We start from the raw sequence: 26,362 nt of genomic DNA on the forward strand, positions 1-26,362 counted from the left end.
AAAATAAAACACTTTACGCAATGAAATGGGTAGACCTGGAAATGGAAAAGGTTAATGTAAAATAGTTTTGCTCTTATCTAGTAATAACTGACTAAAACAGTAAATTTATTGTGCTTATAGCATATATAAAGTAAAATATTTGACAGAAGCATAAAGACGATAAAGAAAATGGGAATATATTACATAAGATTTTTACACGTTAACTAACATTACTTGAACATAGATTCGTGGGGCAGAGCTTTGCCCTAATGGTTAAGGCCCTATACATCCCACGGCAGAGAACCTGGGTTTGGCTTTTTTGTTTGTTTGTTTTAGATTTATTTTTATTGGAAAGGCAGGTTTACAGAGAGAAGGAGAGACAGAAAGATCTTTCATCTGCTGGGTCACTCCCCACATGGCTGCAATGCACAAAGCTGAGCGTATGTGAAGTCAGAAGTCCGGAACTTCCTCTGGGTCTACCACCTGAGTGTAGGGTCCCAAAGCGTTGGGCAATCCTCTACTGCTTCCCAGGCCACAAGCAGGGAGCTGGGTGGGAAGCTGGGACATGAACTGGTGCCCTGTGGGATTCCAGTGCATGCAAAGGGTTTAGCACTGGGCCGTCACACCGGGCCCTGGGTTGGACTTTTGTAGGTCGTGATGCTGAGATGCAGCAGTGGGTGGCTTGAAGAATTGGATTTTTGCCAGCCAAGTGGGAGAACAGGATTGTATTCTCAGCTCCTGGCTTGATGGCCTGTTCACTCAGCACCACTGAAGGCATTTGGGGAATGAAGCAGCAGATTGGGGCTCCTGTTATTTCTCTTGCAAATAATTTTAATGGGAGAATGAAAAGGAAATAGTTCTCACATTTTATATTAGGACCACAATAAATGTGGGGCTCTTTTTTCTGGTTTTCTGAGTACGTAGGTCATCGCTTCTCGGCCTTTTGGCTAAGATCAAGTGTAGTATCCGTAGGTAGGTGTCATTTCTTTTTTAAAGAACAAAACTGTTTCCACTGCACTGCTGAAACTCTCCAGCTTCATATGAATTCTACTTAATGGAATGCATTCCATTCTTCATGCTAATTTTTTTAAATGTTAGAAAATGCAAGTTCTTTTTTTTTATTGATTACATTGCATTATGTGACATAGATTTTTTTAAAGATTTATCATTATTATTATTATTTTATTGGAAAGGCGGATATACAGAGAGGAGAGACAGAGAGGAAGATCTTCCGTCTGATGATTCACTCCCCAAGTGAGCGCAATGGCCAATGCTATGCCGATCCGGAGCCAGGAGCCTCTTCAGGGTCTCCCACGCGGGTGCAGGGTCCCAAAGCTTTGGGCCGTCCTCTACTGCTTTCCCAGGCCACAGGCAGGGAGCTGGATGGGAAGCGGGGCTGCCGGGATAGAACCGGCGCCTGTATGGGATCCCGGGCGTGCAAGGCGAGGACCTTAACCACTTGCGCCACCGCGCCGGGCCCTGTGACATAGTTTTATAGGCACTGGGATTTCTCCCACCCCTCCCCAAAACTCCCCCCCATTGGTGGATTCCTCCACCTTGTTGCATTACCACAGTTCAAATTCAGTTGAGATTCTTTCATTGCAAGCATCTACCAAGTATAAAGTCCAGCGTCTTATTGTCCAGATAACTTCAACGGTTTCTTGGGGAGACCATCTCTGGTCTGAAGGTAGAGCCGGCTGAGTATCATCCCAATCAATTAAAAGCCCCGACATTGCATCAGTAACAATTTATAATGTTATGGAATTAGTTGACATGGTATTGAGTAACCAATATGTTAAAAGAGAGAAAAAAAAAGAGTGCAAGTTCTGAATCACATCCTGTGATTTCTACACTGACATTTCAGTTATTAGTTTATATATAACTGGTTTCTATACACCTTAAAAAGGCTATAGATTACTATTCAGCTGTCTCATGTCTTTTAATTTTAGTATTTAGCAGTTTATAGCATTGAAGCATGATTTTGCTGAACCTGGCGGTTCTTCGGGTAGTCTAACTATAACTCTAACGACATATGTCAACTGTTTAGGTGAACAGTTTTAGGAGGGGTGTGCAGAGAAATCTTCAATACCCCAGTGAGGAGTAACTAATCTTTGTGTCCCACCCAGTGAGTTATAAGTGCATCCCCGCTGACTGTTTCCTGTCTGTTTCTAAGCTTTCCTTGTTGTTCTCTATTCTGTTTTTTTTGTTTGTTTGTTTGTTAGTTTTGAGGGGTTTCTGGAGCAATCCTGTTGGTCATTGCCAGTGAAGGTGGGGACCCAAAGTTCTTCATGCTAATTCTAATTGACTTGTGGATTCTTAGCCTAACAATAATTTGTTGTGATTGCTTTCTAAGCTTGTTGTGGTCTTCCTAGCTAGAGATTACATTTAATACTTCAACAAAGGACATATGGACATAAACATTGAAAATTAATATTTGGCTTTATCATTGACTTGGCACAGACTTCTAGGTTCAAGTGCTTTTAGTAAGTTGGAAGATGCTGTTTTATATTCTCATTGATATTCTCTCCTATGTTACTTATAGGAAGAAAAACTAAAGCTCCTTTTTTTTTTTTTTTTTGGTAAGGTGATCTGGACACTACTTGACACCTGTAGAATATTCTGCTTCAACTGAGATTTCACAGACATATTTCTGTTATTCTCAGTTACTGTTCTGATTTTCCCAGTCCGTGATGTCCAACATTGAGTTATGGTCCAGGCTTACTAGTCATGCCTTCCCTTAGGGTAAAAAGTGTTCCAGTCATTTGTTCAGTACATTCTTCTTGCATTTCCATATTTCCATTCTTTCTGGAAGGCAGACGTTCGATCTTCTAAATGTCTGTGTACCTTCTGTCATTTTTCTTTTATATTCTTGAAATTCTCCCTTAATTTTCTCTCAGATCTGGTAATTTAAGAAAATTTGTTCTGCTTTACCTGCCTCTTCCTTTTAAAAATTAGAATGTCAGGCTAAAATGATTTTTTCATTTTCTTCCATTACAACTTTCCCTAGACTGGATTTAATTATCTTTTGATCCTTATTGCACTGCTTAGCTGCGAAAGCCTCGATGGGATTTTGTTGCTCTGAGTGGTAAGGGATCCTTCGGATGCCCTCACTCCCGCCCGCCTGTTCCTCAGATCGGGAAAGTTACCATTATCTTTGCATGAGAAGGGCTGGTCACCCATTGAGAGGTCCCCCAGATTCTGAAAAGAGGGCTCTACTTAGCCAGCCAGCTCTTCACTCTTGTTGCCAGTTCTCAGAAGTTTACATTATACTATTCTTGGTAAGAATTTCTTCTTTAAAAAAAATGTATTTATTTTTATTAGAAAGGCAGATTTGCAGATAAAAGGATACAGAAAGATCTTCCATCTGCTGGTTCACCCTCAGTTGGCTTCAGCAGCCACAGCTGAACCAATCTGAAGCCAGGAGTTTCTGGGTCTCCCACATGGGTGCAGGGTCCCAAGGCCTTGGATAGTCCTCTATTGCTTTCCCAGGCCACAGGCAGGGAGCTGGATGGGAAGTGGGGCTGCCAGGATTAGAACCAGCGCCCATAAGGGATTCCGGTGCATGCAAGGCGAGGACCTTAGGCGCTATACACTTAATTCTAAGGATAACCTTTGAGGCACTAGGTAAGGTGAGCTGAAGCAGGAGCTCCTTTCATTGGTCATTGTGCCCATCTGACCCTTGCCCAGACTTTCGAGGAGTCGTTTCAGTAAATTGCCTTCTGTAAAATCTGTCACATAGACATTTCAGGAAGCAGTTTCTTCTGCCATACCTCATAAATGAGCACATTTCCTCCTTTTATCTACAACATTTAACTCATCAACGAATTCCCCTTCCTCTATATTTCTATTTTGTACCTTTCACATGAATGGGATCTGGGGAGAAGCAAAACTGTGCCTAGCTGCTAACTGTAACTGAAAACATTTTCTCAGTTGAAATGTTGTCATCAGCAACCACCCCGAAGGATTGTATAAATTTCAAATTTTTCCTCCCATCAACACTCGAAGTGGCTCCTTGTGTATGCTTTCACGATGCAGATTTATCACTGTCCTGGAAAAATGAGTATTTCACCAGTTTTTCTTTCTGATCCCAGTGAGATTTAGTATATTTTCCTAGTGAGATTTAGCATTTGACCTGTTTACCAGTCACCCATTGCTCCTTTATGACTTTTGTGGGAATCAGATGGTGTCACTTCCTGATCGATTTGTAGAAGTACTTTTGAGACTGTGTACCTTATTGGTTAAATGTTGTAAGAATTTCCTCTCATTATGAGGTTTAAAGGAATTTAACTGTTTCGATTGTCTTAGGCCATTAAAAACAAACTTTCTAAAATTCTTACGCAGTTAGCGTATCAATCTTTGTGTTCAGGAGACCAAAACTCCCGTTATTCTAAGATTATCTCATTCCGTAACTATAAATTGTGCCTTCTGATAATTTTCCCGTTCCTCATTTAGCTAAACCAGAGTGAGGTACAGAATGCTTTGTTTCCATAATACAGAATGTCTTCCTAATCCTATTAAAGCACTGATGTGAAATGTTTTTTATTACATATTTTGTTGAGTGTGTGAGTCGCATGTTCACATGCACACAAACCGTGCAGCAGTATTTAGGGCTTTATTAGGTTCCAAGAACCTGCAGGTAATTTATGAGCCCTGACATCTGTGTGATAGTCTTCCCACAGAGAAAGGTCAAATGTTTACTCCAATCCTCATTTCATCCTTCATTAAACTTTTATCATTTCCTTTGTATTCATATGTGAGTTGATTACTGTATTGATTGCATACTCAAAGGCTTTGGGAGTCAGAAAAATAATAAAGATTAAAGCACATTATTATTTCCATAAAGAAAGAGGTAATGGTTTGAACCCTGGAGAACTGGAAAACGCACACTTTCCTAGAGGTATTCACTTAAAACTCAGTGCATACCAAATCAGACATGTATGTGAGCACCAGCGTCAGCACAGGCCTAAGCTTTTGCTTTCTTCTCTAGTTATGGAATCGCAGAAACTCCTCCCACAAATGCCATAGGTTTAATACAGTTACCCAACTGCAGTTGGGATAGAGGGTTGAAGTTTCACTGAATTTTAAACCCTTCATTCATTGTTCAATCTTTTTAAGTTTTCAAATTTGTTTTGTCTTTGCTACCACATAAATAATGGATATATTTCATTAATTCTGCCTGTTCTAAAAGAAAATCTGACCCTCTAAAATGATTGAATGTCTAATAATGTTTTTCCTACCAGTGAAGTCATATAGTATCAGTATGTTCCTGCTTCCAGCCACCGTCTTACCCTGTATCACCAGGGAGCCTAATGTCAGTACTGTATCAGATAACCTCATCATCCACCTGTGGGACAGTTACTGCTGTTCCTCACCAGGCAGAACACTTCACGCCTTCCCAACCCTAAGATGTTATTATTCAGATGAGTGGCTGAGATAGAAGCTCTTTTTCTACACAACATCCTTCTATTTTACATTAATATTTATTGTTTTATGCTAGGCACTCTGATGAGTTTACATGCATTATTTACTTCTCCCACTGTCTTTTGAGGTAGTACCATTATCATTTCCGTAAGATAAGAAGGTTGAAGTTCACAGAGAACAAAGTGCTCCCCGCCCCAAATAAGAGGACTACAAAATGGAAGGGCAAGCTTCAGAACCAATTCCAATTGATGTTGGAATATGTTCTTAATTGTGGATATGTATCCAGAGAACAGGATGGATACTGGCATGAAAAAGGGATTTGGAAGGTAGTTCAAGCAAAAGGAAATTGTGGAAAGTTGGGGATCTGAGGAATGTATGCTGCAACTACAAGATGCCACTGGAGGATCCTAATAAGGGGGAAATGATGTGATTTAAAAATTAGGTTTTAAAATAAAGTTTGATGCAATGCGGACAACTGACAGTGGTTCACACAGAGACCAAGTAGCAAGTTACTTCCTGATTCCATATCAAATTAATCTGTGTTAGACAAGGATGATGAAGTGGAAATGAATTGAAGGAGGTCATTCTGAACGAATTTACGAGATGAAACCTACAGGCCTTGGTAACTGACTGGACGTGGAGGGTGAGGAAAGAGTCAAGAATGACTCCACAGTGTGAACCCTCTCATGATGAACAAGGTGTGCGCGCTGCCTGAACGACTTCCTGCAGTCCTTACACTCATAGGGTCTCTCTCCAGTGTGGATTCTCTGGTGCAGCGTAAGAGAGCCACTGTAGCTGAAGGCTTTCCCACAAACATTACACTCGTACGGTTTCTCTCCTGTGTGAATTCTTTGATGCTGAGCAAGGCCTGCATTTTGGCTAAATGTTTTTCTACATTCCTTACACATGTAGGGTTTTTCTCCAGTATGACTTCTCTGGTGTTGTGCAAGTGACGAACTATTGCTAAAGGCCTTCCCACATTCAATACATTCGTAGGGTTTCTCTCCAGTGTGAACCCTCTGATGTTGGTCAAGGTATGCAATCTGGCTGAAGGCTTTGCCGCACACTTTGCATTCATAAGGTTTTTCTCCAGTATGAACCCTCTGGTGCTGTGCAAGATGTGCGTATTGGCTGAAGGCTTTCCTGCATTCCTTACATTCATAGGGTCTCTCTCCAGTATGAATTCTCTGGTGTACAATCAGATAACCACGGTGGCTAAAGGCTTTTGCACACACATGACATACATAAGGTTTCTCCCCTGTGTGAATCCTCTGATGCTGAGCTAGAAATGAACCATTGCTAAAGGCTTTTCCACATTCAATACATTCAAAAGGTTTCTCTCCAGTGTGAACCCTCTGGTGTTGAGTCAGGTGTGCAATCTGGCTGAAGGCTTTTTTACACTCCTTACACTGGTAAGGTTTCTCTCCAGTGTGCACTCTCTGGTGCTGAGCAAGGTGTGCATTCTGGCTGAAGGCTTTCCTGCATTCCTTGCACTGATAGGGTTTCTCCCCAGTGTGTATTCTTTTATGTTGAGCTAGGTTTGCACTCTGGCTGAAGGTTTTCCCACATTCAACACATGCGTAGGGTTTCTCTCCAGTATGGATTCTCTGGTGAAGAGTAAGGGATGAGCTCTGATTGAAGACTTTCTCACATTCATTGCATTTCAAAAGTTTCTTTTCTACATACACTTTCTTGTGTTTCATTTCAACAGGTTTTTTCCGGTAAGTTCTCTTTTGTGGCACATGCTTATGTACTTCTTCTTTGGTGGGAAAAGTCTGTTGTATATCTAGCATTGCGTCTTGATGGCATGTCTGCCAAGCTTTATGACACTTACTACTTCGATCTTCCGAGAGGATTTCTTTATCAGTGGTGACCAGTTGACTGGACTGTGCCTCCTGACTCCCCAACTGTTTTAGGCGCCAGTCTTCACTTCCACTGTCTTGTATCAAACTGCAGCAGTCGAGGTTCTGAATGAGATGGCTTCCTCCCATTGTCATTGGTCTTGATGAGTCTTCAAAAGTATCTTGATTTGATGAAAATTCACTGCTTTTAAATATATACTCCCAATCTGAAAGACATCAAAAATACAACTTTTGCATTTATTAATTATAATAAAATAAGCTTCTTAAAAGAAAAGGAGTAAAACACATATGAGGCTCATGGATTTAATTGCTCTTAATGCAATCTAAGAAGTCTGAAGTTACAAGCAATGAGAATGCAGGCCAGTTGAAATAATGTAAATTCAGTCAGACAAACATCAGAGCAGTTGTGGTGATCTCTAATCACGATGATCACCTTATATTTAATATAACAATATTCAACATCTTTCCTTCTTTGCTGCAAGTTTCCTGCATTCAAGCTTATTATTATCTTCGTAAATGTTAAAATGTCAGAAATTTTTAAATCTCCATTAGAAATCTATATCTAAAGACACACCAAATGGCTTTGGGCTGCCTATCAATCTCTATGGTTAAACTTTCACAGTTAGAAAAAGTCTTGCCAAAATTCCAGAAACAGAGTTGCCTTTATAAAAAATAATTTTATATCAAGTTGCTTTCTTTATTAACTTTACACAGGATTTTAATATCAATTTCCTTTTCATTCCTAAATTAGATCACATCATTTTTTGGCTAAGACGTGCCACTGGTTGGTTAACACATTTATGATGGCAAAATTTTTGTCATGATTTTACAGAAGACACAATCTAGTATTCTCTCATCTTCTAATTTTTTTTTAAGATTCATTTTTTTTTTTTACTTGAAAGTCAGGATTAAGAATAGGCAGAGAGATCTTCCATCTGCATGCTCACTCTGCAGATGGCCACAGTGGTCAGGGCTGAGCCAGGTTAAGCGATGGCTTGGCAGTGCTGCGTCCAATAATAGCACGGCTTCAAATGCAGTCTACTCCACTTCTGATCTTGCTGCCTGCTAATGTGCCTGGGAAAGCAGGGGAAGATGGCCCAGGTACCTGCATCCCTGCTTCCCAAGGGGAGGCCCGGATGGATTTCCAGGATTCTGGCTTCAGCTTAGCCAAGTCCTGGCCACTGTGGCCATTTGGTGAGTGAAGTAACAGAAGGAAGATTTCTGGCTGTTTCTCCCTCTCTTTCTGTCTCTTCCTCCATCTCTGTAGTTCTGCTTTCAAGTAAATAAGTCTCTTAAAAACCCACTTTGTGAATCTAGAAGGTGATAATATACAAAATTAATACAAAAATTTAAATTTCTGCATACTAGCAACTATTGGAAAAATGAAATTATAACTCACATTCGAAATACCAACAAAGACAGGAAAAAATATTTTAAAGACATCTAAGTTCATTATATTGGTAATTTATAAACATTCTTTTTTTTAAGATTTATTAATTTTTTTATTACAAAGTCAGATATACAGAGAGGAGGAGAGACAGAGAGGAAGATCTTCCGTCCGATGATTCACTCCTCAAGTGGCCACAATGGCTGGAGCTGAGCCAAACCAAAGCCAGGAGCCAGGAGCCAGGAAACATCCTCCAGGTCTCCCACACGAGTTACAGGGTCCCAAGGCTTTGGGCCGTCCTCCACTGCTTTCCCAGGCCACAGGCAGGGAGCTGGATGGAAAGCGGGGGCACTGCGATTAGAACCAGTGCCCCCCATATGGGATCCCGGTGCATGCAAGGCGAGGACTTTAACCACTATGCTATCACGCCGGGCCCATAAAAATATTCTTAAGAGAAACTATAATATACTTTTATAAATGGCTTAATATAAATCATCCTCTTAGAAGACTCAACAATATCAAGATGTTTCCCCATAATCCCAACCAAAGTCCAAGCCATTTTGAGTAGAAATTCTTCTGAAGTGCATATGAAATGCATATTTCATATGTATATGTACATGTATATGAAATAGTAACAGCAGTTTTACAGATTGCCCTTTTTATGATAAAGCTATTGGGATCAAGACTTTGGCAGGGGCTGGCAGCGGTGGCCTAGCAGCTGGAGTCCTCGCCTTGCATGCGCCAGGATCCCATATGGGCGCCGGTTCTAATCCTGGCAGCTCCACTTCCCATCCAGCTCCCTGCCTGTGGCCTGGGAAAGGAGTCAATGAAGGCCCAAAGCCTTAGGACCCTGCACCCACGTGGGAGACCTGGAGGATGTTTCCTGGCTCCTGGCTTTGGTTTGGCTCAGTTCTGGCCATTGTGGCCACTTGGAGAGTGAATCAATGGATGGAAAATCTTCCTCTCTCTCTCCTCCTCCTCTTTGTATATCTTTCTAATAAAAATAAAATAAATCTTAAAAAAAAAAAAACAAGACTTTGGTAGTGATAAAAACTGGACATGGGGTCATTGTTCAGGATTACTAGGCATCACAGATATGCAACACAATTATTAGAATAACTAAAATGAGCAACACTGCTGATAATGCTAAGATTTGTTGGAGGTGTGGAAGCAACTGGAACCCTCTGTACTGCTTGAGGCAATGAATATATGCTACAATCCCTCTGGAAAATGACAGTTTTTTCTCTTTTTTAAAAAACTAATTTTTAAAAAGAAGATTGATTTGTTTTTATTTGAAAGGCAGATTTAAAGAGAGGAGAGGCAGAGAGAAAAAAAGATCTTCTGTCCACTGGTTCACTTCCCAGATGGCTGCAATGGCTGGAGCCAAGCTGATCTAAAGCCAGGAACCAGGAGCTTCTTCTGGGTCTCCCATGAGGGTGCAGGGGCCCAAGGACTTGAGCCATTTTCCACTGCTCTCCCAGGCCACAATCAGGGAGCTGGGTCAGATGATGGGAGCCAGGGCTACAACTGGTGCCATCTGGGACACAAAAGCTATAGATGGAGGACCAGCCCACTACGCCATTGCACCAGCCCCTACCTGACAGTTGCTTATAAAATTAAAAATATGCCAATCATGTGACTGGTTTTGCACTCTTAGTTATTCACCCAAAATAAATAAATATATTTGCTCATACACAATCTTACACAGGATAACTTTGTAATGATTTCATTTATAATAGCCCCAAACTGGAAGTAATCTGAATGTCCATCATCAGGTAAGTAGGCACACAGAGCATTTTGTTATGAATGGATACTATTTAACAGAATATAGCTTGGCAATATAAGAAATAATCTATTTATACACACAGTAATGCAGATGAATTTTAAAATAATTGTGCTAAGTGGAATAAACCAAACAGAATAGACATGTTTTCATTTAGTTTCAATGGAAAATAATCTGAGATGATGAGGATCGGATTGGTGTATTTGGATTGGTGTTCGGAGGTGGACAGAAGGATGGTTGGCAAACACACGGGCAATGCTTGTTCCAACAGAAATGCTATGTCCTTGACTGTGATGATTTCAAGGCTATATGCCACTGTCATAACTCATCAAATTATATAAGTTAGGAGGATATAGTTTATGCAGCTTCCTGATTGTGGCCTAGGAAAGCAGTGGTTAACGCCCAAAACGTTGGGATCCTGCACCCTCAGGGGGACCAGGTAGAAGCTCCTGGCTCCTGGCTTCAGATTGAGGTCAGTTCTGGCTGTTGTGGCCACTTGGGGAGAACCAGTGGCGGCTGGAAGATATTTCCCTCTGTAAATCTGCCTTTTCAATAAGAAATAAATCAATCTTAACAACAAGTACAGAGCAATAAGAAAGATACTGCATATCAGAATCTCTGGTTGACAGCTCAAGATAAACTTAGAGGAAAATTAATAACCCTTAATAACTTAATTACGTAATAGGAGAGGATGAAATGAATATATTTAACTTTCATTTCAGCAACATTGTGAGTTAAATAAAATTGGAATAATTAGTAAGAGAAAAGCAAAAAATATAGAATTGGAAAAGAAAGTAAAAGTATTGATATGTCCATAAGGTAAGCCTTAATTGACTAACACTTACTTTTGAGAATCATCCTAATAAAAAAAATGTTTTGAAACAGAATTATACTAAATAGGAAGTTGAAATTGGTTACCATTTTAGATAGAAAAGAAATAAAAATATAGATTACTTTGAACAAATTCTTAGAAATACGATAACCCAGTGAATAGAATAATTACCTAGAAAAAGATATAAAGTGCAACCGAAAGACATCAACCGTGGCGAACTCCGAGAATGTTTCGAGGCCTGCTCCTCCACAGAGGCATAAGCGCCGCTCTCTCTCAAGCTCTCACAGAGGGTCTCATTCACTCACACTGATACTCTGGAATCAGTTGTTTTCTGAGCCTCTCCCAGTGTGAGTGCCTACTGCATTTCTTCACTTGGAAATCTTCCCGTCTCATAAAGATAATCTCAGAAAAGCAACAACCACCACCAAACGCTCTCATACTTCACAGCAAATCTGACATCTCCCTCCGAACATTCTATCCTTTCTTCTGGTTGTTTCTATTAATTGCTGCCACCTTCCAGTTACCCAGTCCTGGAAATAAAACTAGAAATGCCCCTTTTTTCTGTTATACTTTATAAATCTCAGAATCATCTTGGTAAAGGTGAGTAAATAATCTTTCAATCTAAAAGGAATGAGAGGAGAAAAAAAAAGGCTGCATTTTAAAAAATGAACAAAGCAACTTGTGCAAAAGTAACAAATAAGGCAAAGGAGATGTTGCGACATTTGGCCCAGGACAAGAAAATGTGGTATCAGAGAAGACATAACCTATGAGAATGCAGGAGGAGCCCATGCTGAAGTTAGCTCCGAGTTTCTTCTCGGGCTTTGAGCTTTTAGTGCATCTGTCCGGAGGTGCAAGCCCTCAGCTGGCACCTTTCCCAATGCCTGAACCTTCCCTGGAAGTGGCTCCTGCTCCGCCAGCTCACTTGCACTCACCAGGGCATGGACCTGCTCCCTCCTCCTGTGCCGTCCAGGGCTCTTTCCCTTGCTCCAGCAGGGAGATCACATCTGGCTTAGCAGAAACTCCTGCTGACGAGAAATAAAGGAACAAAAAGCCGTGTGTGAAAATCAAGAAAAGTCTGTCATTAGGAAAATGGGGTATTGCAAAAAGAAGTTAGAGTTAAGCGAGAACAGAAATGACATTGCACAGAGTCTGATGAAGCTTGGGAGGTTGATAAAATTCAACCTTTGTGGGGACCACAAGAAGGAGAAATTGTGGTCAAGCCTGGCACAAGTTCCCCAGACGGTGTGCTGAGCAACGCTCCGTGTCACACACTGGTCCTGGGCTGTCACTCACCTAGTGACGCCAGGCTCCTGTAGTTCTCCAGCATCACCTTCCGGTACAGGTTCTTCTGAGCAGGCTTCAGCCATTCCCACTCCTCCTGAGTGAAGTTCACAGCCACATCCCCGAATGTCACCAGATCCTGAAAGCACAGCAACACTTTGGCTCACCTGCCATTCACCCACTCACACGGGTCTCTGCACCTTGGAGGAGCACTCCGAGTGTGACATCTCGGAGAACCTTAGTTAGATCTGGAAGATGTAAGCTGTCTACACTGGTGCTTTCCAAACTCTGCAGAGCGGTCAGTGTTATGATGATATTCAAAGGGCTATATGTAAATATGCTTGATGCTTATAATATTGATTTTCCAAATTTAAGTATATATGTAATAGACATAGTAAGCGAGTTTCATGGTGCAAAATGATGACTTAAATGTATGCCACAAGAATCAACGTAAATGACAGATCCCTGCTGTCACCCCTCCTCTTATGTGACTCTTGCACACTCCTCCTACTCAAGAGATATTCAAAGGAATTTGTGATGTTAGGCAAAACACTTTTTTTTTATGAAAAATGAGTCAATGTGCGAATGGCTGGTACCTGACTCATGCAGAAAAAAAAAAAGTGGAGGCGGCAGGGCGAGTATTTGGTCTAATAGTTGAGATGCACCTTGGGATGCCTGCGTTTGAGTTGATTGCACTCCTGGTTCTAGTTTCGTGTTCATGGGCACTTTAGAAGGCAGCACATGATGGATTGGTTTGGGCCGTGTCACCTGTTTCGGAGACCCAAATTTGGTTCTTGGCTTCATCTTAGCCCATCTCTGAATTCTGTGGGCATGTGGGGAGTGAACCAGCAGGTGGGAGATCTCTAACTACCTTTCAAAGAAATAAGCAAATATTTTAAAAGCTGAGAGTATCCCTCTAAGGGGCCAGTTTCATGCATGAGCTGTTGGAATTAGCCGAAGCACCATCTCCGAACACTCGTGAAAGCAACAGAATCTGAGGTGTGTGAGTTAGGCCTTCGGGCAAGGGTGGAAACAGCAGTCAGCTCTGAGACTTGAACACCAGTGGCTTTTCAGGTTTACAGAAAAGGTACTGAATTCCATTCCAAATGAGGTAGGAAATCCAGTCAGGCTAGCACATCCATGCGGCGAGTGGCTACTCTGGGGGGCAGTGCAACTACAGACCGTTTCCATCGTCACCACAGGAAGCTCCACCGGGCAGAGCTGCTCTGGCTATTGCTGCTTACTTCCTTCTTCACAGCCATTCTCTGTGTCATACTGAGCAGTTTGTGTCATAATTGATCAAACAATAAGAAGCTTACTGGAGAAATGATCTTATTAAAGCACACTGCAGCCATCACCCACACTTGCAGGATGACGCGGGATGGACACAGACTTTCCACCCCAAGAAGCCACGTCACAGCTCTTCTTACAAAAGCTGGAATGTGCAAGCTTTTGTTAATCACTGTCTTGTGTGAAACTAAGAGTCTCTAGGGTTGGTTTTCCTATGTTAATTAAATTTGATGAAGCTAAAAAGGAAGATTAATTACAACCTGAGCAAACGGAGAGAGGAGGAGACAGCCTTCTTCCCTAATTTACAACCAGAGGGAGACAGGAATGAGAGGAAGCACTGGGACTCCCAGACGGCATCACAGCGCGTGTCCTTGGCTCCTGGCAAGCCTCTTGGCCGCTGACACTCAGCTCCTCCAAGTGTGTTATGCATTTATGTTTTGTATGTAATCCACAGCATGTATTTAATCTCTAAGTGTGAAAAAAACTGTATTTTCTAAGTGAATAATCTACCCCTTTCCCCCGATGTAGTATCAGCACATTATCATAAAATAAGCAAATTAGTATAACAAATTCTATGAAGACAAAATTACCACAGTAGTTAAAAAAGAAGACTTACAGACAGAGAGGAATAGAAGCAGACAGACAGAGGCCTCTCGTCTGCTGATTCACTCCCCAGATTGCCACAACAGCCAGCACTGGGCCAGGCTGGAGCAGGAGCCAAGAGCTGCATCCGCGTTTCCCGCATGGATAGCAGGGGTCCAAACACAGGGGCCATTAGTAGGGAGCTGGATCAGAAGTGGAAAACCAAGACATGGACTGGTGCCCCTAGGAGATGTTGGCATCACATACGTGACGTAACGTGCTAGGCCACAACACCGGCCCCTGTAACAGTACTTGGTACCATAGTCGGTGAATGAATGTTTTCCATTCTTACGGAATTCTCATATTTGCATTTCTTCTGGCTCCTATTCCACATTGTTTTTGATGCTTTGTGCTCCCCCATTACTCTCCTTTTGCAAAATGTGTCCTCCTATTGTCCCCTATTAATCCCATTAATCTTATTCGGATAACCTAGAATGTCACAGCTGTAGTCTGCTGCAGACTGACTCATCAAAGCCTGTGCAGTACCTGGACAAACACCTGCTGACTCACACTGCAGTGTTCGGCCCTCAGTACATCTCATCGCCCAGAATCCTGCTGAGCAAAAGACTCTGTGTATGTTATGATGCACTCTGCTCAGTAAGGAGGCCTGCGCTGCAGCACTGCACATAAAGCTGCTGCCTGGAATCCGGCACCGTACAGGTGTGGTTCATATCCTGGCTGTTCCACTTCTGATTCAGCTGTGTGCTAACATACCTGGGAAAGCAGCAGATAATGCCTCAAGTACCTGGACTCCTACAACCCACCCGAGAAACCCCAAAGCAGCTCCTGGCTCCTGGCTTGGGGCTTGTGCAGCACTGGCCATTGCAGCCATGCGGGGGATGAATCAGCAGGTGGAAGAGCTGAGTCAACGCTTCTCTTTCTTGTTCTCTTTCAAAATAAATAAATCTTAGAGACAACTTCACAGCCCTCCTTTCTTGCCTTCCTTTCAAATCCAGATCTCTGGAAATGGCTCTTGCCAGCAGCCACAGCTGAATACGAATTTTACCGACAATGAATGAAGTCCCCATGGTGAAGCCTTCCTGTCTCCCAAAGGGGTACATATTTGTCAGAGGAGACACTGAGCCCATACAGGATGCTGAACTGTTTCTTGAATGAAGATGACAATGCTGAAAGGAAGCTCAGTGGACTTCGCAGACCCTCCTGTGGCTCGGTGGGGACCATGAGCAGCACTGTACCCGAGAACTGGCCCGCCTTGCGCTGGAGCACCCGGGAAGGCAAGCAAAATGTTCATAGAACCTGAAAGGCTAGACAGCCCCCGGGGAGAAGAAACGCTTGCTTACCTTGGACATGGCGTTAAGACTAAGAATTTGTGGCAGTTCTGTCCGCCTTCAGGCTCCTCTCTGGCAGAAGGGAAGTGTCCTGAGAAACAGGCGGGAAAGGAAACCCACCCCCAAATACCAGGCTTTCCTTGGCGCTGCCAGCCTCGGCGGCCTCGAAGGCCTCCTTCCCCCTCTTTCCCTTTCTCTGCCCACCAAGGAAGTGCCTGCCTGTGTCACCGGATGACTAATGTAGACGTAAATTATCCAGCTGTTTAGTCTTTTCACCAGCGTTGGTGTTGACAGGAAATATGTCCCCACCCTTTGTGCGGACACGAGATAAAGCGATCTTTGCACAAAGCAGGCATCTGCAGGGCCACACGCCCGTCGTTAGGACACCGGGCCAGGTCTGGCTTGGCAGAGGCCCCCCTGATCACCAGTCCGTGGACTTGTCAGAGTTTCCTCAGAAGGAGAACAGAGCGGGAGGGGCGCTGGCCAGGAGCCGTCCTCTTAACCGGAGCTTGGGCTCTGCTCGTCTAGACCACACTGTGATCAGAAGCCCTCGGCCAGGGGGTCGGAGCCCCAGTCCGGAGCATGGAGCTCTGCCCTGTGACACGGTGTCACACCCCGTCCGCGGTGACAGGCTCGCACACTGTCCACACACACTGACCCTGCTGGGCTACTCCCGTCACATGCTGTCCCCGGGGTCCTCCCGCAGGGCCGCACACCGTCACGACCGGCTCCCACACGGTCCCCCGTGTCACACCGCGTCTCCCTTCCCCTCTCCCCTCCACACGATCGCGCTGTGTCACACAGCCACACGCGTCCTCACAAACACAAGGTCACACACGATCCCACGCAGGGCACAGACCCGGCGGCACGGCCTCTCCCTGTGCCGGTTCCCGGCGGGGCCCCCCGCACTCCTCACCGACTTCTCCCTCTAGATGGACAGGACGCTCGGGGAGTCGGGCCGGGGCCGGGGCTCGATCTCCGGCCGCTGGCAGCGCTCACAAAGGTGCTGTGGCGCCGGACGGGCAGCCGGGGCCGCCGCGGGGGCCGCTGGGAAATGGAGTCCGCGGCGCGGCGCATGCTGGGACGGCGAGCTCTCCCGCCCGCCGTGGACGCCGCCTGCCAGGACCGCCGGAGCCCTCGGGGACAGTGGTGCGCGTGCGCGGAGGCGGGAGTCCAGCCCGCCCGTCCGCAGAGCCGCCTCCCCGCGTGTCCCTGTCGTCCGTCGGCTGCTCCTTGAGCGCATTCTGGGTATCAGGTTCTGTTCTAGACTCTGGGGACGTCACAGTGAACGAACGGACAAAAATGCCTACCCTGTGGAGCTGACATTCTGGTGGGGGTGACGTCATAAGGAAAGATGCTCCCTCAGTTACACCCCGGCGCGCGCTTTTTCAGCCTGACTTTGGGGTTGCAACCTCCTGCCTTTGGCCTCTTCTGAAACAGGGTTAGAGCCTTCACTTAGTCTCACACTCACTGATGACGAAAAGAATTATGAGGGGAGAACTTTTCTTCTTAAAAGTACAAGTAGGTTTCCAGAGTTACTCGTGGAAACATCAACATACAAATGGGAAATGAGTAACTCCTTTGGAGACCGTACAGCTTTTTAAGAAAAGTGAAACCTGTGAAAGTACTTCCTGGTTAGGACTTGAGGGGAAAGCAGCATTTTGCACATGCGCTGACTGAGCACTGAAACACCGTGCTGTCGGCAGGGGCCCCAGCCTCCCAGCGCGCCGCTCACAAGCTCTGTTGGACTAACTTCCTGCCATCCCAGGAACTCACACTAGGGATTCAATTTTAAGTCATGAAACCTGTGGAATCATCAGCATATGTGCAAGTCATAGCAGCCAGCTAGAGTCAGAGTCGTTCTCCCTGCCTGGGTTCAGCCCAGTTGACACCAGTAGCATTGTGGTTAATAGAATTCTAGACTCCAGTTGAGAGGAATAAAATGAGACCTAGACGACGACTCTGTGCCAAACACGTGCTGTTCTCTGCCCAGCCCCCGCACGTATTTTCCTTATGTTGGCATGCTTTAATGGATCCGAGTGAATTCCACAGCTTAGCTATTGTAGATTGAATTACATGAAACACGTGGATACTGGTGACTCTTCCCCTGGTGATTTCAGGTTCTTTGGGTCAGCTCCTAGCAGTGCGGTGGTAGGGTTCTACAGCAGATGTTTTCACATCTGAGGACTCTGCATACTGTCCTGAGGTGGGTGGACAAACTTCCATTCTTACCAGCAGTGGATCCTAGTCGCTTCCCCCAACCCCATCCTCATCAGAAGTTACTGTGTTTTTTTTTCAATAATGACCGTTCTAACTGGCATGAAGTGGAATCTCATTGTGGTTTTATTTGCATTGCCTTGTGGCTAGTGACCCTGAACATTTTTTCCTATATCTGATGGCCAGTTATATTTCATCCTTTGAAAATTGCCTGCTCATGTACTTTGACCATTTCTTTTTTCCCCTTTATTTTTGACAATCTTTACATAGTTGATTAGGGCACAGAGGGTCAAGGGTTACAGGAAAGCAGGTAAGACTATTAGTTCCACAATTTTTTTTTGTTTGTTTGTTTCTGGGGTAAAGGAGGAGATAAAGGGAGAAGCCCCTCCCAGCCTCCCACCCATCCCAGGTCCCTGATGTGGGGCATGCTCCGAGGGTCCTGCTCAAGCAGTTTTGATAGTTCAACAGTTCTGAATTGCTGCCAGTCTCACCATTCCAAGCACGATGAAGTCGCTGCAGAATCCACTGATTGACATAGTCCACCTTCGAGTCTCCGTTTGCCCAGTTTTCACTGCCAACATAGGGCTGGGGTAGTTGACTGATTTGTTCTGTCCTCTGTTGTGGTGCCAGGTGTCCTCTGCAGGTTTCTGAGGACTGCCATGTCCTCCATGTGCACCTGGCTGTGCTGTCCACTCCTCCATCTGAGCCTCTAAGGAGGCTTGGCTCAGACACTTGTACTCCATGGCAGACCATGGAACCTGCACTTCTCTTTATGGTTAGGGTTCTGAGTCTGGCAGTTTGATTTGGGGAGATCCCCAAAGAAACTTTGTCTGAGGTGATCCCAGACCAGATTCTTGTGTGTACTAGCAAGTACAGGGCCCGGCACAGTCCATTGCCCCAATCAGCTGGTAGTTGCAATTGTTGGGTCAGTTCTGTTTCCAGCCTTGTCATCCACACGAACCAATGGGTGTTACAGTCCATCCTGATTCTGCCCACCTCACACTTGGCCCTTGCACAAACCAGTGGGAGCTGCAGCCGAGGCGGGGCAGCTCCCAATAACCCCCACCAGACCTACCCTCTACCCTGGTTTTCATGCTCTCCAGTGGGAGTGGTAACCCAAGAGGGAGGTGCCCACTATTTCCCTACTTGGCCTACTCCCAGATCATGCACTTTCCGGGTGGTTCTGTAGTTTAACTTGAATCAGCTCCCAGTGCCAGCTTCTGCCAGCTGAGGTTGCAGCAAGGCCCAACCAACCCTTATCCATTCTGATTTTTGCTTGCACCAGTAGGGACAGTCAACCAAACCTGGCTCTTCCCTGATCTAGCTCACATGAGGCCCACAGGTGTTGTAGCTCTGCCCAGTCTGGTCTGCCCCCATCTTAACTCCCACTCTCTAATGGGTGAGGTGTTCCAGCAGGGGGCCCTCCAAACTCCCCCTACAGCTTTACCCTCTCCCTCCTTGGTTCCTACTACTTGGCGCTGTGGCCCAATCTGGCATGGCCCACCTCACCTCAGAATTTGCCAGTGGGTGCTGTATCCTGGCTCAACCTGGCCCACCCCCATGTCCAGATGATGCTGGTGAGGGTTACAGTCTAGCCCAGCCCAGCATGCACCCTATCCCAGCTGTTATGTGGACTGGTATGTGTTGCAGCCATACCTGGCCCAACCCACACTGTTCTGTGCTCGGATTTGTCAGCAGGTGATATAAACTAGTTCAGCCTGGTCCACCCCTGACCTCTGCCAAATGTATGCCGGTGGATACCTTTCCCTGGCCTGGTTTGGGCTGTTCCTTATCATGCTTCTTGCACTCACCTGCAGGGACTGTGTCCTGTCAGAGTTGCCGCCCAGGCTCCTCCATCAGAACCTCTCCCAATGCCAAATCTCGTGCATACCAGTATGTCCATGAGCCAGCCCTACTCAGCTCACCTCCTATCCTAGCAGGAACAGTGGCCTTTCCTGATTGGCCTTCAACGCATTTTGGTTCTTACTGTTGGATGTTTCAGCCCAGCCAAGGCTTGTCCATTCCAAGACACAGCTCACACGTGGCTCAGTAGGGGCAGAGACCTAGCCTAGTCCGTTCTACATCTACCCAGGTTCTCCAGAGCGCCAGATGGTGCGAGAGTCTAGCCTGGCTTGGTGTGTCCAGTTCCAGTCCACACTTGTGCCAAGGGAGACTGTAACCATATCCAGACCAGAACACAGCCCCCACACCAGCCCCTGCGCTTCCCACTCAGTGGGAACACCAATCCAGCTAGGGTGTCCTCTTAGCTCCCCAACAGGGCCTGTTCTCAGTCATAGATAATGTGCATGCCAGTTGGTGCTCTGAACAGTTTGGCATAGCTCCTCACCTGTCCGTTGGCCTTTGCCTTAGATGTGGCCTTGCATCCCTGGCTCATGCAGACCAGTCAATTTAAGAGCCTAGCTCGGCATGACCTGTGCTCCATCCTGATTTCTGTTTTTGCCTCAGACTAAAGAAACCTGTAAAAAGCAAGGGTGGCAGATTTCTTGAAACAATCATCTTTGGAGAATCAAGTATTTGTTTCTTTATTTGCCTCTTCATTCTTCCCAGAAGCAGCCATAGGACACGAACTCCCAGACTCTCCTCCAACAACTCCTAGAATTTTCATCATCTCGGACTGGGGCTCCTGCATTCGGGCTTGAATCCACATACCTGGCTGTCGCGCCCAAGGGGTCACAGGGTCTGAGGTAATCAGGGGTGGAGCTGTGCGTGGGGCCCGACACTGACAGACTGGCATCCAGGACCCACAGGTCACAGGGTCTGAGGTAGATCAGGGGTGGAGCTGTGCCTGGGGCCCCACACTGACAGACTGGCATCCAGGACCCACAGGTCACCAAGCGGCAGAAGCCCCGGCACTACCCGTGGCAGCCTGGGATTTGGCCTTGGCTGCAGAGGCACGCGGGGCGACGCCGACACGTGGCCCCCAGGAAGCCTCGCGAGGTCCGCCCTGAAGACTACACTTCCCAGCAAGCGCTGCGACGCCGGCCCCGTGCAGCCTCTGCGCCATCTTCGGCCCCTGGCGGCTGCACTGGCGCTGCCGACGCGGGAGCGCGTCCCAGGCCGCGGGGCCCAGCCGCGGCCACACCCGGGCCCGAGGAGGCAGCACGCGAGGAGCGCCGCCGCTTTGCGGGCGCCTCTGGGCTCTGCGTGGCTCGATCCCGCGGCCTGAGAGGAAGCGGGACGCGCGACGTCCACATCCGTCGGCGGCATTTCCGGCTCAGCAGCGCCTCGCCCGCCGGCGCCCCCTGTCGGCGCCCAGCGTCACAGCGCGGGGCCTGGGCCTCAGGTGGGTGCTGGGGTCCTGGACCCCGGAAAGTCCTGCTGTTGTGCACCCCTTCAGATGGACCGCTTTTGTGTTGTTGAAACTGAGGCTTTAGCTTCTTTTCACGAGGCTCGCCAGGAGTGAGTTACCCAAAGACTTAACACTTGCAGGTGTTCTTGAAGAGTTCGTTGGAATCCCGTGTTCGGCAGCAGGGAAGCAGAGGAGGCGGCCGCGCATCGTGCGTGTTACAACTCCACAGCTATTGCAGCCGAGCTTGGAGAGCCGAATGCTGTGAGGAACAACCTGCCTGTCACTGCCGTCCAGCCCTAGTCAGTTTCTCCTCCACGTGCTTTGAATTTGAAAGCTGTGATGCACAAGGCGCTGGTCTCACCCTCCTCTACAAGACACCTGACGGTCAGTGCTGAGCGCACGTGGCTAAATGGCAGCACTCGAAGGCCTGCCGCATTTACCGTCTCTCGCCCGTGGGGTCGGGTGAGTGCGCTTGCCTTCCGCCCGGCTGGCTGTTCTTCCTTGTATACAGGATAGAGTGTGCACAGGGCAGGTCGCCCAGCACACACTCTGGAGCTGCTTGGCTTCTGGACAGGGCTCCTGCAGGAAGAGGCCAGCCCCTTGGTGGCACAGGTGCCTCGTGTCGAGCTGCCGATGAGCTGGCGGGCGCAGTTTGGCACGCTGTCCGTGAGAATGTGCCAGCTGACTTGTCCGCTCGTCTGCTGCAGCCCTGCCCCACCTGTGACTCACGGTGGGACCAGGAAGTCTGTCCATGAAGCTCAGACGGAGTTGGGGGTCTTGTGAGCTTGGAAGTGTCCCAGAGCCAGGGAACCTTCTCTGCTAGCATTGATCGTGTGAGGAAGCTGGGTGACTTGTTCCCAGCAAGGCTACAACAAGCTGCGTGCGCTCCCTTCTTCCCCTGAGGAGCCGTGCGGATCTCAGCAGCGGGAACAGCTCTCAGCATTCCTGCCAGCTTTGTGTGAGACACGGAGCCTCCGAGCGCCTTGGCACTGGTTTGGAAAGGACCATGGGCTCTGTGCTTCTGAGGCTGTAACGTAGAGGTAGTGCTGTTGGTGGAGGGCCGGCAGGTGGAGGGCCGGCAGGTGGAGGGCCGGCAGGTGGAGGGCCGGCAGGTGGAGGGCCGGCAGGTGGAGGGCCGGCGGGACCTTGTTATCCTGGGAGCTGCCGGGCGAGTCTCGCCTCTCACGTTTTTCTCTCCTCCCCCAGCGCAGCCACCCCAGGCATCTGCCGAATGAGAAACCAGGAGGACCCATCAGCCCTGGACACTCTGGAAGTCATGTCCCTCGTGAGTTTTAAAGTGATGTAAATATTTGCTTTGCTCATCCTGAAACCTCACACTGGGTTCCATTCAGGAGTTTCGTTCCCAGAGGCTCCCAGTCTAGGGAATTCTGAAGTCCAGGCGCTGAGCCTCCCGCCCATTGCCCCTCCCCATGGATGCTTTCTGGGTGTGCGGGGGATTCAGCCTTCCGCCAGGAGGCTAAGGGGAACAGAGGTTGTTCCTGTTGACGAGATGAGAGCGTCCTTGTGGATACTGCCGTTTGAAGAGACAGATCAGCAGTGGGGCGATGACATGGCGAAATGGCGTTGGGTGGCCCAGGCGCGGCGTCTCTTCGGGTTCTGCTTTGGGGGCGGATTCTGTTAGGGTGTGGAGCTGGGGCTCAGCTGGCAGCCCCAGGCGTGAAATGTCAGAAGCCTCGGCTCCTCACTTGGGAGCGCAGCAGTGCGGACCTGAGGGGTGAGCTGCAGGGCCGGGGGGCCAGCCAGTGGGCGCGTGTTCAGGGCCGGAGGAGTCTTGGCGATCTGCTCCAACTTCTGGAAACAAAGTAAGAGGCCGAGTTGTTCTTCTCACTTGATAGGAACTGTACATGAAGAAAAGTGTTTAGGCCCGGCACGGTAGCCTAGTGGCTAAAGTTCTCGCCTTGAATGTGCTGGGATCCCATATGGATGCCAGTTCTAATCCTGGCAGCCCCGCTTCCCATCCAGCTCCCCGCTTGTGGCTTGGGAAAGTGGTCGAGGACAGCCCAAAGCCTTTTAGGACCCTAAACCCATGGGGGAGACCCGGAAGAGCTCCTGGCTCTTGGCTTCGGATTGGCGCAGCACCAGCCGTTGTGCTCACTTGGGGAGTGAACCATCGGACGGAAGATCTTCCTCTCTGTCTCTCCTCCTCTCTCTATATATCTGACTTTGCAATAAAAAAAAAGTGTTTTTCATGTTTTGTCTCATAAAAAACACTTGTGACAAGTTTTTTTTAAAAGATATATTTATTTTCATTGGAAAGTTGCCACAGGTTTTGTCATAACCATTTAGGTCTTCAAAAAAGTGCTGACAGATGAAAAATCCTGTTTCTAAGGTAGAAAAAGTTAAATGTTTAAAAACGTGATTGAGAAGACCAAGCAGGTTTTCATCCGTTGGTTCCCTCAGTGTCCAGGGCTGGGCCAGAGCGGGAGCGGGGAGCTGGGACCTCAGGCCAGGGCTGTGACGTGTGGCCAGGAACCGAGTCGCTGAGCTGGCACTGCCTCGTCCCAGGCTGCACGCTCGGGAAGCTGCGGTCACGCCCCAGGGACCCAGTGCTGGGACTCCGGGTGACATGCATGTCCTGACGGCTAGGCTCAGTACTGCTTCGGGAAAACATTTTTCCTGTAAAATATGTTTAAAGATATTTATTTATTTTCATTGGAAAGTCAGATTTACAGAGAGAAGGAGAGACAGAGAGAGAGGTAGTCCGTCCACTGGTTCGCTCTCCCAAGTAGACACGATGGCCGGACTCAAGCCAATTCAAAGCCAGGAGCTCTTCCGGGTCTCCCACACGGGTGCAGGGTCCCAGTGCTTCGGGCCGTCCTCGACTGCTTTCCCAGGCCGCAGGCAGGGAGCTGGGTGGAAGTGGAGCTGCCGGGACATGAACTGGCGTCCATATGCGATCCCGGCGCTTGCAGGTGAGGACTTCTAGCTATTAGGCTACCATGCCAGGCCCTCTGTAAAATATGTTTAAGTGGTGTGTTTGGAGATAGTCCATGAAAAGCTTTTGGATATAACCAAAGTATAAAAATGCCATATCTATCACTTTGAGAATTGACAGCATTTCCAGGCAGAGCGGACGTGTTTTGCTGCGCTGTAAGGAAAACTCCATTTGGTTTGATTTGAATTTTGATCCCATATCTGTGAGTAAGGGCTTTGGTTTGCAACAAAGCGAGAGATTTGGAATGTTGGAACATCCTGTGCTATTCACACCTGTCATCTGCCCACAGTCAGCCTCTTCTTTCTTGTTGCTCAGAACAAGCCTTTCTGCGGGGCCCCCCACACCTGCTCTCACCCCACCGTGACGCGCGGAAACGCACCGCTTCCCTCCTGCCTGTTGACGCAGGGCTCAGGCCTGTTCAGAGATGTGGCCGTAGTCTTCTCTCCGGAAGAGTGGCAATGGCTCGCGCCGGCCCAGAGGGACCTGTACAGAGACGTCATGCTGGAGACCTACAGCAGCTTGGTGTCCCTGGGTAAGGCGCTCCGGCTGGGCTCTCTCTTGGGCAAGCCTGTCCTGTTGGCCTTCATTTTGCGACTAGGTGGTTGTTTCGAGGTTACGTTGCAGTCCGCCCGCTACGATGTCACAGCCCTGCCGTTGTCATAGTTACCGTTGCTCAGTGACCTGCCCTGATTCCATTTCTGCCCCCTCTCCCCGCCCTCTGCCCTACAAGATACTAAGGTGGCACATTTTGTCTCTAGGTCTTCTTATTTCCAAACCTGATGTGATCTGCTTTCTGGAGCAAGGCGGAGAGCCCTGCAAGGAGAGGGAGGCAGTGCAGGAGCTGGGTCCAGGTGAGTGAGGGAAGCAGCCGCTGTAGGGGGCACGCTGGCTTTTGGCAAGAACAGGGCTCGTACTGGAAACTGTCCCCCCGAGCCTCCAGCTTCGGAAAGCCTGAGGTGCTCGTCGTCGTCCTCGGGCGGCCAGCAGCACTGGACAGGGCGACTTGCTCCATCCTTCCCGAAACATTTCACATTTTCACTTGCATTTGAGCCTGAGTACAAAGCTGGTGGTTCCTAAGGAAAGTATTTTCTCTTTGGGAAGATGTTCATATGTATTTATTTTTACCACTTTTCTGTTACTCCAGTTTAGGCAGTTTATACTGTTTGAAGGGCAGAAAGCAGGGTCTGTCCTCCAGTGGTTCACTGCCCAGTGCCCGCGACAGCCAGGGCTGGAGTCTGCCAAGTCTCCCATGTTGGTGGCTCTCCGTCTGCCTGAGCCGAGTGCTGCCGCCCAGGCGGAGCGCCACAGGAAGCTAGAACCAGGAGCGGAGGTGGGACTCTAAAGCTGCCACTGCGAGGTGGGATCTGGCTGTCTCAAGGGGCTCCTTAGCCAGTGCCACTCACCCTTTGTGACTGCTTTTCTGTAGCTGCGTGTTGGTCAGCAAGGAGTTACTGTATGCCGTGGAGTGGGCTACTGGCAAGGTGGGCAGAACTTACACTGTAGGGAGAGTTGCACGTTGAACGCGTGCGCAGCCTACACTGTGGAAAGAAACAGGCTTTGACACGCATGCGTGGGAATGCGAATCTGTGAAAGAATAAGGGCCGTTTCCATTGGGGTTCCATTGGGGTGCGTGGCACTGACGGCTGGCGGCGTGAAGCATCTTAGCTGAGGTGCATTGGGGAGATACCAGTTGTAGCTGGCGTGTGTCAGACTCGACAGGGCAAGCACTGGGTGCCCCGAGAGACTGAGGAGCCTGGCTGCAGCCGAAGCCCGGGGCCCCAGGAGGGCGGAGGCGGCGTGTGGAGGGCTTGCGCTCTGGCTGTGAGCGCGGGAGGCTAGAGCCACGCCTGGGCTGGGGGTTTTGAGAACGTGTACCTGTGCGCGTGCATTTTGCATCTGTCGGATGCAGAATCCATGGAGTTTTCTCTCAGATCTTCTGTGACTCGAATGAATATAAAATAGTGATCTAAAACAAAATGAAAACTTTATTCTTCCTCATTTATTATTAGCATAATGTTATAAAGGAGCTTTTTCCTTTTTACCGTGGAAGCCTGCATGCATATCAGGTAGGTTAGTACAGCTCGTTTTGTTTTTCTTTTTTTGTAAATATATC

General features: G+C 47.6%; 1 protein-coding gene, 1 long non-coding RNA gene and 1 pseudogene across 2 annotated transcripts in view; all 3 read left to right on the forward strand.

Annotated features, from left to right (window-relative positions):
• The window catches only part of ZNF667 (zinc finger protein 667), a 40,647-nt gene that overhangs the window by 10,897 nt on the left and 3,388 nt on the right, over positions 1-26,362 (forward strand).
• On the forward strand, positions 907-988 carry LOC121155180 (annotated as a pseudogene).
• LOC121154992 lies at positions 21,136-22,624 on the forward strand. The gene is made up of 3 exons (XR_005883624.1): positions 21,136-21,287; positions 21,434-21,755; positions 22,500-22,624. It is a non-coding gene; the product is annotated as an uncharacterized LOC121154992 (long non-coding RNA).

This window comes from Ochotona curzoniae, unplaced genomic scaffold (genome assembly GCF_017591425.1).
Source record: "Ochotona curzoniae isolate NIBS_2020 unplaced genomic scaffold, NIBS_Ocur_1.0 contig_2861, whole genome shotgun sequence".
In the NCBI taxonomy this organism is placed as follows: domain Eukaryota; kingdom Metazoa; phylum Chordata; class Mammalia; order Lagomorpha; family Ochotonidae; genus Ochotona; species Ochotona curzoniae.